The sequence below is a fragment of the Manacus vitellinus genome, unplaced genomic scaffold, assembly GCF_001715985.3.
Source record: "Manacus vitellinus isolate BGI_N305 unplaced genomic scaffold, ASM171598v3 scaffold_25_pilon, whole genome shotgun sequence".
NCBI lineage: Eukaryota > Metazoa > Chordata > Aves > Passeriformes > Pipridae > Manacus > Manacus vitellinus.
The window spans coordinates 11,438,540-11,449,604 of NW_021939882.1; positions in this window are offsets into that span (position 1 = coordinate 11,438,540).

The following is an 11,065-nucleotide window of genomic DNA, read 5'->3' on the forward strand; positions in this document are numbered from 1 at the left end:
TGCCCACCAATGCGGGTGCTGAGCATGAGCGTGTGGCTCATGGTGCACAGACACCTGCAGTGTGTCACCAGCACAGTGCCTGGCTGTGACAGACACCGAGGGCATCAAAGTGCTTCTCACCAGAGCCCACCTAATGCCCAAACTTGCTTGGCTGTCGGGCTGGAGGTGACCACCACAGTACAGGCAGCAGCAGTGACCACAGCAAACGGGTCCAGCTGATGCTACACATCCACAGAAGTTTTCTTCCAGAGATTTCCTAAATTTTCTCCTTCCCAAAGTGTTACTCTTTCTTTTGCTCTGGGGACTGAGGGTGTGGCACAAATGTTGAGCCAAAGTCTGATCAGTATGGCAGGATCATGTATTGACCCTGCAGTGCCACAGCTGGAGGTGAGCAGAGACGTGGAGCAGTTTGGAGCTGAGAGAGCAGTGAATCATCACTCTTGCTGCCACCAGAGCTCCAGACATCGGTTACACCAGGGCATGTCCCACACCAGGCTCGTAGCACACGCCCTTTGGAAGCATTACAGCTAGTGCAAGTCCCTTGAGTGGATGCACTGTGCCAGAAGACAGTGGCTTTGTCCTGATTTAACCCATCCTGCTAATTTATGGGAGCAAAATCACTCAGATGTGATCCTTCCTTTGTTCTGTAGCTAAGCATTCACTCAACAGGGGTTACCCAGCTTCTGGAGCCTGTTGAGTTGCTTTGAACACAAGCTGCAGGGCTGTGCTGGGATGCAGGCTGCTCAGGGGAGGCTGTGTCTAGACTGGAGGAGTTCTCTGAGCACTGGCTGTGCCTTTGCTTTGAGGTAACTCATATCTCTAATCTGCCTTGGAACAAAGTTTCTCAGTCCCTTTAGTCCCCCCCACAACGCTGGCAGGAGAAAAGGAGGATCTGTTTAGCTTCCACCAAGCCAAGATGAACAATAGGCCAAGCAGGTGCAGGCCTTTGTTTGAGCCACCCTAACAACGTGCTCCAAGGCCAGCAACCAGAGGGAAAGCTGTGCACACACAGGGAAACCTATGCTGGGAAGTGAGAGGCTGGTCCTGGCATCAGGAGTCACTGAGTTCTGGTATTTGGCATTCAGGAAGCTTTTGAAGTATCTCCCTGATCCTACTGAAAATGTCTTATTAAAAGAGACAAAGCATATTAATTTGGGCCCCATGCTGTGCTAATGAGTTTCACAGCTTCCAAACCAGAGCTGTGGCTTAAGGTCTTGGCAGAGTCATCACCCATCCCTGTCTGTGGGCACGTGCCCCCAGGCACAGGCAGAGACACCTCCAGGAACAAGATCCTGAAGTGCTCTGAGTCTGCTCTCACCTGTCCCCCCACCAGACAGCTTTTCATCTGCTGAATTGGGCATAGCTGGGAAACAAGGCCCTCCCCATGTTCACCACTGACAGGAAAGCACCGAGCTCCTTGCCCTGCTCAGCACCAAGCTCCTTGCCCTGCTCAGCACCAAGCTCCTTGCCCTGCTCAGCACCAAGCTCTCTCCCCACGCACAGCCATGTCCTGGGTGCTTCCTGGGATGAGGCAGGATCAGCCTGTGCCAGGGAGGAACCCCCCACATGGCATGGGCTGTGTGAGCACCCCCACATCCAGGCAGAATAGCTGCCTGCCTCGGGCTGAAAACAGACCAAGAGAAGCATTGGAGGAACACAGAGCTGGAGTGGATGATTGCCTGAGGCCAGAGACAGCTCCAGCTGAGCGTCATCCCCCAGCTCTGGGAGCCTAAGCACAGGAGGAGCGAGGGGAGGGATCCCAGCCTTTCCAGCAAGGCCTTCAAATGTCTCACTGGAGCACAGAGCCCAGCGAAAAACTTCCTTTGAATGGGTCCCAAGTGAGAGATGTCATGGTTACACTGCTGTGCCTGGCCATGGACACAGGGAGCACTGACACGGGGGTCCAGCAGAGTCCAGGGAAGGTGTAGCTCATCTCTCTCCCAGTAAGGCTTGGCAGCACTACAACTCATTTTCTGCTTGTTTCAGGGCAGGGTTTTTTGCTGCTGGAAGCTGCTTCTGAGCTGGCACTTCTCCCCCATGTGCCTGAAGTGGGACAGGGCGAGCAGAGAACCAGCTCCCTGGCCCTCTGGTTCCCATTAGCTGGCACTGGAGTTCAGTTTTCCCAGCTCCACAGCTCCTGTGTTTCCCACGCTGGTTCTCCATGCCCCTATGTGTTCACCTCAGCGTTGAGGATGTGGATATTCACAGCAGAGGTGATCCTGCTGAACTCTCCAGCTTCAATCTGGGAAGAAAAGTACTTTTACTGCTTGGATATGGCACTTTGAACAAGAATTCCTTCCCCTGCAGCTCATGACACAGGTGGGACTCTGTCCCTCCATGCTGAGAAGGAAAATTAGCCCTCAGCACACAAGGAGAGATACAGGTCAGATTCTTCAGCCTGGAAGAAAGTGCTTTTATAGCCAGATAATTCAGCTAGAGAGAGAAATGTTAATGGGAGGAATCATTTGCACTCTCTTCAAGCAAGAGTAGGGAGTTTTCCATTGGAGACAAATTTTCTCTTAGCTCCTGGCTTGTTGAACTGGGGTGCTCTGGGCTGTCTATCCATCCAAACCACATCCATACATCACATCCAGGGTAGACATGAAGCAGTTAGAGCGAGTCCAGAGGAAGACATCAAGATGATTAGAGGCATGGAGCAGCTCTGCTGGGAGGAAAGGCTGAGAGAATTGGGATTGTTCAGCCTGCAGAAGAGAAGGCTCCAGTATGACCTAATTGTGGCCTTCCAGTGCCTGAAGGAGCTGACAGGAAAGATGGAGAGAGACTATTGACAAGGGATGGAGTGACAAGATGGGGGGAATGGCTTCAAACTGATAGAGAGTAGGTTTAGTTTGGATATTGGGAAGAAGTCTTTGCCTGTGAGGGTGGGGAGGCCCTGGCACAGGTTGCCCAGAGAAGCTGTGGTTGCCTCTGGATCCCTGGAAGTGTCCAAGGCCAGGTTGGATGGGGCTTGGAGCAACCTGGGCTAGTGGAAGGTGTCCCTGCCCATGGCAGGGGGTGGGATTGGATGAGCTTTAAGGTCCCTTCCAACCCATTCTGTGCTTCTCTGACTCTGATTCTATGATTCAATGACCTCCTCTGACTCCTCAGAAGGGTCTCTGGCATTTCCACTTCCCCACTGCCATCACAAGATGGCATTCCAGGCCTAAAAGCTGAGCCTGCTCAGCTGATGCTTGGAGGTCTTTTCCAGACCCCGAGGTGTCCAACGCCAGGGGAAGCTGTGGATTTAACCCTGCCTGCTGAGCTCCTCTGCCAGCTCTCAGCCCCGATATTGCCTTTTAATCACATCCCCTAATGTCAAGGCTGCACTTTAAGCACCTGGAATGAAACACTGCAACCGTTAGTGCTGTAACCTCTGAGCCACCTGATTGCACTGAGTGAAGCCAGTCATAGCTTTGACAGTTAATGGCATGCAGAGCACTTTAATCTTGGCCTGTGGCACCTCTGGCTCTTGCAGGGTCTCCTCTGCCCCGAAGAGACTCTGCTAATCAGACCAAGCCAGGAAGTAGTTTAAGACATGGCCAAATGAAGCCAAGGGCAAACCATGAGCAAAATGTGTCTGACTCATTTTGTTGCAAAGCACTGTCAAAGGTAGAACTGCCTTTTGTTTGCCTGAGAACGATTTGAGAGAGCAATGATAAGCCTTTCAATAATTTATACCTTTAAAATAACAACAAGAACAACAACAAAAAAAGAGAAATCACTTGTCTTAGATATGATTTTTAAAAAATAAAGCTTATTTTGAGTTAGGTGCATAAAGCCCTAGTGTGGTGTGTATCACCTCTGCTACTTCTGCCCTCGTGGGGACACAGCTTGTCCTGAGCCACCTGCCCACCCAGGGCAGGACCCACAGCCAAGAGCCGTGGATCAGTGTGGCCACATTGGTGAGGGACTTCAGGATCACCTGACACCCACAAACCCATGGGACAGGAGCCCCATTTAGGCTCAGCCCTGGAGCTTCCCTCATCCCATGGCAGATGCTGCAGGAGCACCTTGGCTCGTGGGTGTACCCCTGGGTTCCTGGGCAGGCCCTCACACACATTGTAGCTGTGTCTCTTGCTGTATCTTCCAGCTGAACTTTGGATCTGTGTTATAGCTGTGCCTCCAGCCCTTGGCTCCTCTCTGGGCTCTGGACTGGGGTCATTGCAAGCTGTACCTGGGGTGGTGACCCTGTTACCAGCCCTGGCCATAACCCTGTAACCCTGGCTGTGCTCAGAGCTGGTGGGACTCTGCCGAATGATGGGACATCTCTACTGAGCTCATTTTCTCTTCCCTTCCCTTCCCAAATGTTCCCTTCCCAAATGTTCCCTTCCCTTCCCAAACCTTCCCTTCCCCTTTCCCTTGCTGGGCCCAGCAGACAGTAAGTACCAGACCTGTTCCCTGTACCTCTGTACATCACCTTCTCCTCCATGGCCCTCCCCAGGTGACAGGGAGGGAGCTGTCCTGCTCTTTGGTGGCTGTACCAGATGAAGGCACAGGGCTGGGATAAGGTGAGGCTCGCTGCTCCCACGTGTGAGTGGGTGTTCCAGGCTTCGTCCACTGCTTGCTCCCCTCAAGAAGAACCCATGATCCAACCATCTTCTCTGGCCAAGGGCCTGCAGCCTCTCACCAGGGCTTAGTATTTGCCTGTCTTGATGGATTGGTGGCTGTGCTGGGTGACAGCTCTGCCTGGCACAGCTCCCGGGGGTGGCAGCGGGGCAGGATCTGTTCCTGAGCTGTCTGGGAGGCTGTGCTGGATGTGTCCCTCTGGGCAGCTCAGGGGAAGGCTGGTTGGGCTGTTCCCTTCTCTGTGGAGCTGGAGAGCAACCTCGCTTGTTCTGGAGGGAAGAACAGCCAGAAAAGGTTATACAAACCCATATCAGCCTGCTGGAGGGCTGGAGGCACCGGCACCCAGAGCATGTCCTGGGACTCTGCCTGCTGAGACCCTGCCTGCAGCCCCTCTACCACTTCCCTCCCTCCAGGCCCACGTGGGTCTCCTCTCTCCCCCAGAGCCTTGGTCTTTTTGTTGTTTGAAATGTGCTCAGGCAGCACGAGAGGCCTGTGCAGTTCCCTCTGCTCTGGGCTGAAACTGCTGCAGAGCAATTTCTTTTTCCATTTGGTCTCTGGCAGAGCCCTGGAGCTCTGCTCCCTTCCCCTCTCATCCCTGCTCTCCTCCTGCTGAGCTCCTCCCCGGCCCAGTCTCCTTCCCTGGTGTCCCTTTCCCCTTCCAGCTCCTATTTAACCTCCATTTTTTTGCTCCTCTCCCTCCTTCAGTGCTCCCATCCAGCAGACAGATCATAACCCACGAGCTCTGTTACTCAGTGCCTGTCATCCAACAGATCTTAAGCCAGTTTCTCACTGTGATAAATGTGATCTCCTCCTATAGAGAGGATCCCCCAGGTCACAAGTCACCTCTGGGGTCTGTGGCAGTCCCACAGCATCAACCCCAAAAGTACAGGGGGTGTAGCAGCTGCCTTGCCCCGAGCATGGGCACCACAACCTGCCTCTCTCCCCACTGTGGGCTCCCTTTAGGAATTCAGATCCACAGCAAGTCCCACCAAACACACCTGTGTCCTTCCAGTGGCCCACCAGGTCCCTTGGCAGCAAGGAAAACTGTGGGATGAGTGACCAGGGACAGGGTTAAGCCTGTGGAGCAGAGCTGGAGGGGCCTGGCACGGCCAACCTGAGCTGTGCTGGAGCTCTGATGGCTCTAAATTGTAGTGATGGTAAAACCCACTTACTCTGAGCTGCTTTGCTGGTGCTGGTTTAAACCTGTGAGGTTTCATAAAGCCTGACTCGAGTCCCAGGGGATTTTAGGCAGTGAATTTTGGGGTGGTGTGAGCACAGCCCACATGTCCTGGGGATGGATGCTGGGGAGAGGTGGGTGGGCACATCAAGAAAAGCACCAGCCCAGCACTTTAGAGCAGAGCTAATGGGGAACAGCTTATTCCATTTACAAAAAAAAAAAAAAAAAAGGGAAAAAATAATCGTTCTTAATTAGGACAGAAACCCCAAGATAGACTTTTTTTAAAGAAAAAACCTAAAAATATCATTTTTGCTTTGATTTGAAAACTATTTTGGCTCTTCAGACTGTAAGATAAAACACATTGGAATTGATGATGCATTTCACAGCAAAAATACAACCCTTTTCATCTTGAAAATGCTGAAATGGGTTGTTACGAAATTTTCAACGTTTACCCCCTTTTTAAAAAACAAAATTTTTAATTTAGCTGAAATGGTTTCTTTTTCCCCTCCTTAAAGGAAAATCTTGATTACATTTTTTCCCCAACAGCTTTAATTGGAATTAACAATTACAGCTGATTCTTGGCTGGGTGATAAACAGCTGGACTGTGCAGCCCTCTCTGCTCTGGGACTTCCAAACAAGCCCCAGCACTGGCAGTTTAGCCCTCTGCAACATTCTGGGCTTGTCTAGTCACTGGAATTTATTTTTCTTTCCTTTTTTTCCCCACTCTTTCTCCTCTGAGGGTTACTTTTTACCAGTGCAGCATCTCTAACAGTCAGGGAACTTCACAGTGAGTCGAGATCTCATTGATTTCTCGAGGAAGAAGCCGCATACTAATTTTTCCTATTTTTCTCCCTTGAGGAATGCAGGTAACAGCCTCGGGAAGGCAGCTGGGTTTGTAGATATTATGTTCACCTGCTGGCTGACAGGAAGGTCTCAGGTCTGTGGGACCATCATGGGACACAAGGAGACCTCGGCTGGCCTGGTGCAATGTCTGGAGATGACACTGGTGTCGCTGGTAAAGCTCATGGGATTTGAGCAGAATAGGTTAAGCCTGAGAAAAGCGTTAGGTGAGAATCAGGGCATGGATCAGGTCATGCTCCAGCCAAGAGAGAAACCAGGAAGGGCATCCTGCTTAAAGCAGCCCCTCTCAGGCTGAGGAAAGCCTTTGCTTGTCATGCCCAGGGAGAGGCTTGTTGCAGGCAGCAGCTCAGCCCCAGGGCAAGGGCTGGCCCTTGGTGCCTCTGCAGCAAACCCATCCCTCAGCTGGGGGGTTCCCAGGCTCGAGCCCACCCTGCAGGCCCCAGAGCCCAGCAGAAAGTGCTGCAGGGAATCCCAGGGCTTGTCAGGGCTGCAGGCCAAGTCAGAGCCTTCTTGGATGGCACGTCAAGGTTTGGCCAGGGCCTACTACCCTGTGCTGGGGGGCTGGGGGTTCAGCTGCCACCCTGACAATGCTTTCCTCTGCATTGAGGAGGATTTTCGTACACCCCAGCCCTTTGGGGGCAAGGGAAGGAACAGCTCAGCAGTGTGAATGGGGAGGAAGAGCACAGTGGTAAAGAGGAAGGGCAGATATTACAGTCTGCTCTTAAACCCCCTAAACCCTCCATTTCAGCCACCCAGGCAGGTGCAGCCTTTGCAGGCAACCTCCAGAGAGCCAGCAGGCACTGGGGCATCCTCCTTCACCAAAACCAGTGTCCCCAGTGCCCCCAGTGCCCTCTGCCACTCCCCTGCTGCCGAGTCCAGTGCTTTCCATCACTGCTCATCCCTGGGCTGGCTCTGTGCTGTGAGGGCTGATCTCCTCTCCCTGGAAACAAGCCCATGGCTCCAGCCTGTCCCACCTCGCTCCTCCCACTCCCCTGCCAACAGTTATGACCATCCTGGACAACCTGAGGTAGCATTAAGCGAGAGATTTCCATACAGAAGCATCCATGTGATTAACAGATTAAGAGATTTTGTGTAAATTAAAGCCTTTCTTCACACTTCTCACTTCCAACTCTTCAGCTGTTGCTCTTTTCCTTTTAATCCTGTACAGAAATCGCTGTGGGCCTCATCCCCTTTGCTGCTGTTTTCTCCCCATGGTGACCCAGGGATGTGGCTGGCAGCCCCCACTGCTCTTTGCCACCCAGTTTCCCCAAAATCTTCACTGTGCTGAGTCCTGGGCAGACCCTGCTGCTCTGAGGCCAGTGCTGCAGAGAGGAGGATGCTGTGAGCACAGCTTGTTTATACACCAACCAACCCAGGAGAGGGGCTGTAAATGCCTCTTTATTTCCATATTTATCATCACACTTCAGATGGATGAGGAACCCGATGGAAAGTTTAGATGAAACAGGGAAGAAATGAAAAAGTGTCAGCAAGAGACAGCTCAGCTGAGAGACTGGGAGCCCCAAGGGCTTCCAGGAGCAAAAAGGCTTTCAATTACCACTCTGCTGCTCCATAACATCCTCATTTCCCCGCTGCACAGCTGGGAGGGATGGGCAGCTGGGGAGCCCTGCCATCCTGTGAGCCCACTGTTCTCCCAAAGACTGCAGCCTGGTCATTGCAGGGAGATGGACCTGAGACCCTAAAGCAGCAATTTTGGTCTTGATGGTGTTTCATGGGCTGATTCCTTCCCAGATTTTGGAGGGTATCAGGAGCAGCAGATAAATGGAGAGGCTCCAGAAGTATCTCCAGGTAACAGGTGCCATGGCCACTTGTGCCATGGTGGAAAGGAGCCACAAAGCTCTGCACACCTTCAGAACACCCAACACTGGGCATTGGTGATGGATGGAGATTTAAAGCCCATTTTTGCAGGGAATAATGGCTCATCCTCTCCTTCAAGTGTGCGACACCGCTAAGGTGGTCTCCTTGTTTCCACCTTATGGGACGTGTTTTATGACTCATTCCTGCCCTTGCTCCAGAGCCCACGTGTGCTGTGGTGTGGAGATGCTTCAAGGACAGTGCAGAGGAGGTGGCAGCCGGGGTGTGGCTCCTGGAGGAGGCAGCTGGAGCAGCAGGGATGGGGGCTTTCCAAGGATCTGAAACCTTCAGCTCTGGGAGGGGACTGTCGAGGGATCCTGGCTCTGCTGAGGGATAACCAGGGCTGTGTCCTGCCCAGGGCCCCTGTTCCCTGGGGAGAAGGCAGGAGACAGAGCTGTCCCATGTCTGTCTGCACAGCCCCCCTTCAGCCCCCCACGCTGGTGACTTTACCCCAATCCCTGCTCGGGTTCCCATAAAGGCCCTGCCCAGGTCACTTGAGGTGACTCTTAGGAAGGGTCCCTGGGGACATTGCTGCCCTCGCAGTCCCAGCTGAGCTGGTGGCACTGAAAACCTGAGGTTCCCTTACACCAGCTCTGTACCCACTGGGTCCCTCTGCTCTTGCTCTGGGATTTATTCTCCTCCCTGCCTCTAACTCATTTGTGCAGAGCTTGGGATTGATCCCTGTGCCTCCTTCCCTAATTTAATCCAACCCTGACACCAAGCAGGAGTGAGGGAGGGCAGCCTGGGGGGACCTGCATGTGGCAAAGCACTTGGCTGTGAGGAACAGCGTTGTTACTGCCCTGGGATGGAATGCTGGAGTCACCTGGCCTCAAAACAAGGCAGAGCTGCAGCTCTGGATACATCCAGAGGGAGAGGAGTTGTCAGGGATTGTCACCCCCGGGATCCTGACCCTGAGCTGTGCCACTGCTGCCTGGGCAGCAGCTCACCCATAAAGCCTCGTGCTTCTCTGGCAGAGCCCCTCCGAGGGCAGGGATGGCCCCTGGGCTCATCCCACTTCCCACTCTGGAGCCTCTGAGGGATGAATGGCAAAAGGCCTGGGATGAGTTGGTTTTTTGACAGTGAATGAAATAGGATTTGTGCTGCTGGTGATGAGAGATTTGTGCAAGTGGGACCCACCTGATCCTCGTGGCAATTCAGAGAGGCCGATGCTGAGGTGGCAGAACTGGTCCTGCCATAGCCCCGTGTCCCAGGGCACAAAATGGGTGAGAAAAAGCATTTTAGCAGTGAGTGGGGTGACCCTGCAGCTGTGATACCCTAACCCATCTCATCACAAGCCCTGGGGTCCCTCAGGGTGTACATGCACTGCAAAAGCACTCTGCTCTGGGCCGGGCTGGGTCGTGACCCACTCCTTGGGCTGTAAAGACACATTTCATCATGTCAGCATGGAAAGTGGCTGCTGGTGAGACTGGTACAGGCTGGGAGGGGATGCACAGCACTGGAGCTGCAGGCTCTTAAACAATTACAGCTACTCGAGCCCAGATTTCATCTCATATTTTGCTACAGCACAACTAAAGCAGCAAAGAGGAAGGAAAGGCTGGGGGGGGAATCTTTCGGGCAACAATCCTGGTAGGACTCTGTCTAGACTTGTCTGGCCACAAATCCATCTATTTTGGTATAAAGCCTGGACCTGCCATTTGCAGATGTGAGCTAATGAGTCTCCTGCAGCCTGTGGAGTTTGCTTCTTACCCACTAGAATGACACCTCTCATGCTGGTCCTGGTGTCCCCCCAGAGGGAAAAGGGCAATTGAACCCTCTGGACGCCTCTGCCTTGTTGTGTTGAACAGCATCTCATGGCTTTCCTCTGGGTCTTCCCCCAACCAAAACTACTTGCAGGTACTTCAATATGAAAGAAAAATCACAGAAAATTAAGAGTTACCTGGTGAGGGGCAGTGGTGTGAGGCTTCCCAGCGATGGCACCTTGTGGCTTTATTTTGCTTTTGGACTTAAATTGAATGTCCAATTATGTGTCTGGGGGTGTTCAGCACGAGCCAGGTAAATCCATTTCTGACCAAATTTGGGACACGTTGCCATGGCTGAGCTCCTGGAGAAGCCAAACGGCCCTGAGGAAGGGAGGTGGCTCCAGCTGAGCATGCAGCGCTCCCAGGCACAAACCCACATGGCCTTTTCCTGAAGAAAAGCTGAATTTGTGTTGGCCCAAGAGTCACCCTGTGGCCCTCAGCACCATCCTCACAGTAATGGCACTGTCTTGCCTCTGGATAGGAGCTGGAAAACAGTAATCCTTGAAATCAAGGAATTAGGGCAGCTGGAAAGGCAAGGGGAAGTTTTATCAGCTTTATTGTGATAGTGAATCCCAGTGCAGTGTGAAGCTGCTGATCTGAGCTTGTGCAGAGCAAGAACAAGTTCTGTACATCCCTGGGGCCTCAGCTCTCCCTGCTGCAGCACTGCTCCCCAAGACTGGTCCAGCTTTTCCCAGCCCTCAGCCTTGTTCATTGTTACCTGGTGAAGCTGTTGATGGAGGAGCCATCAGTGCTGTTTCACAGGGAATAACCCAATTCTGCACTCTCAGCTTCTCTTGGGCATCCCAGGGAGGGGATTGTCCTGCTCTGC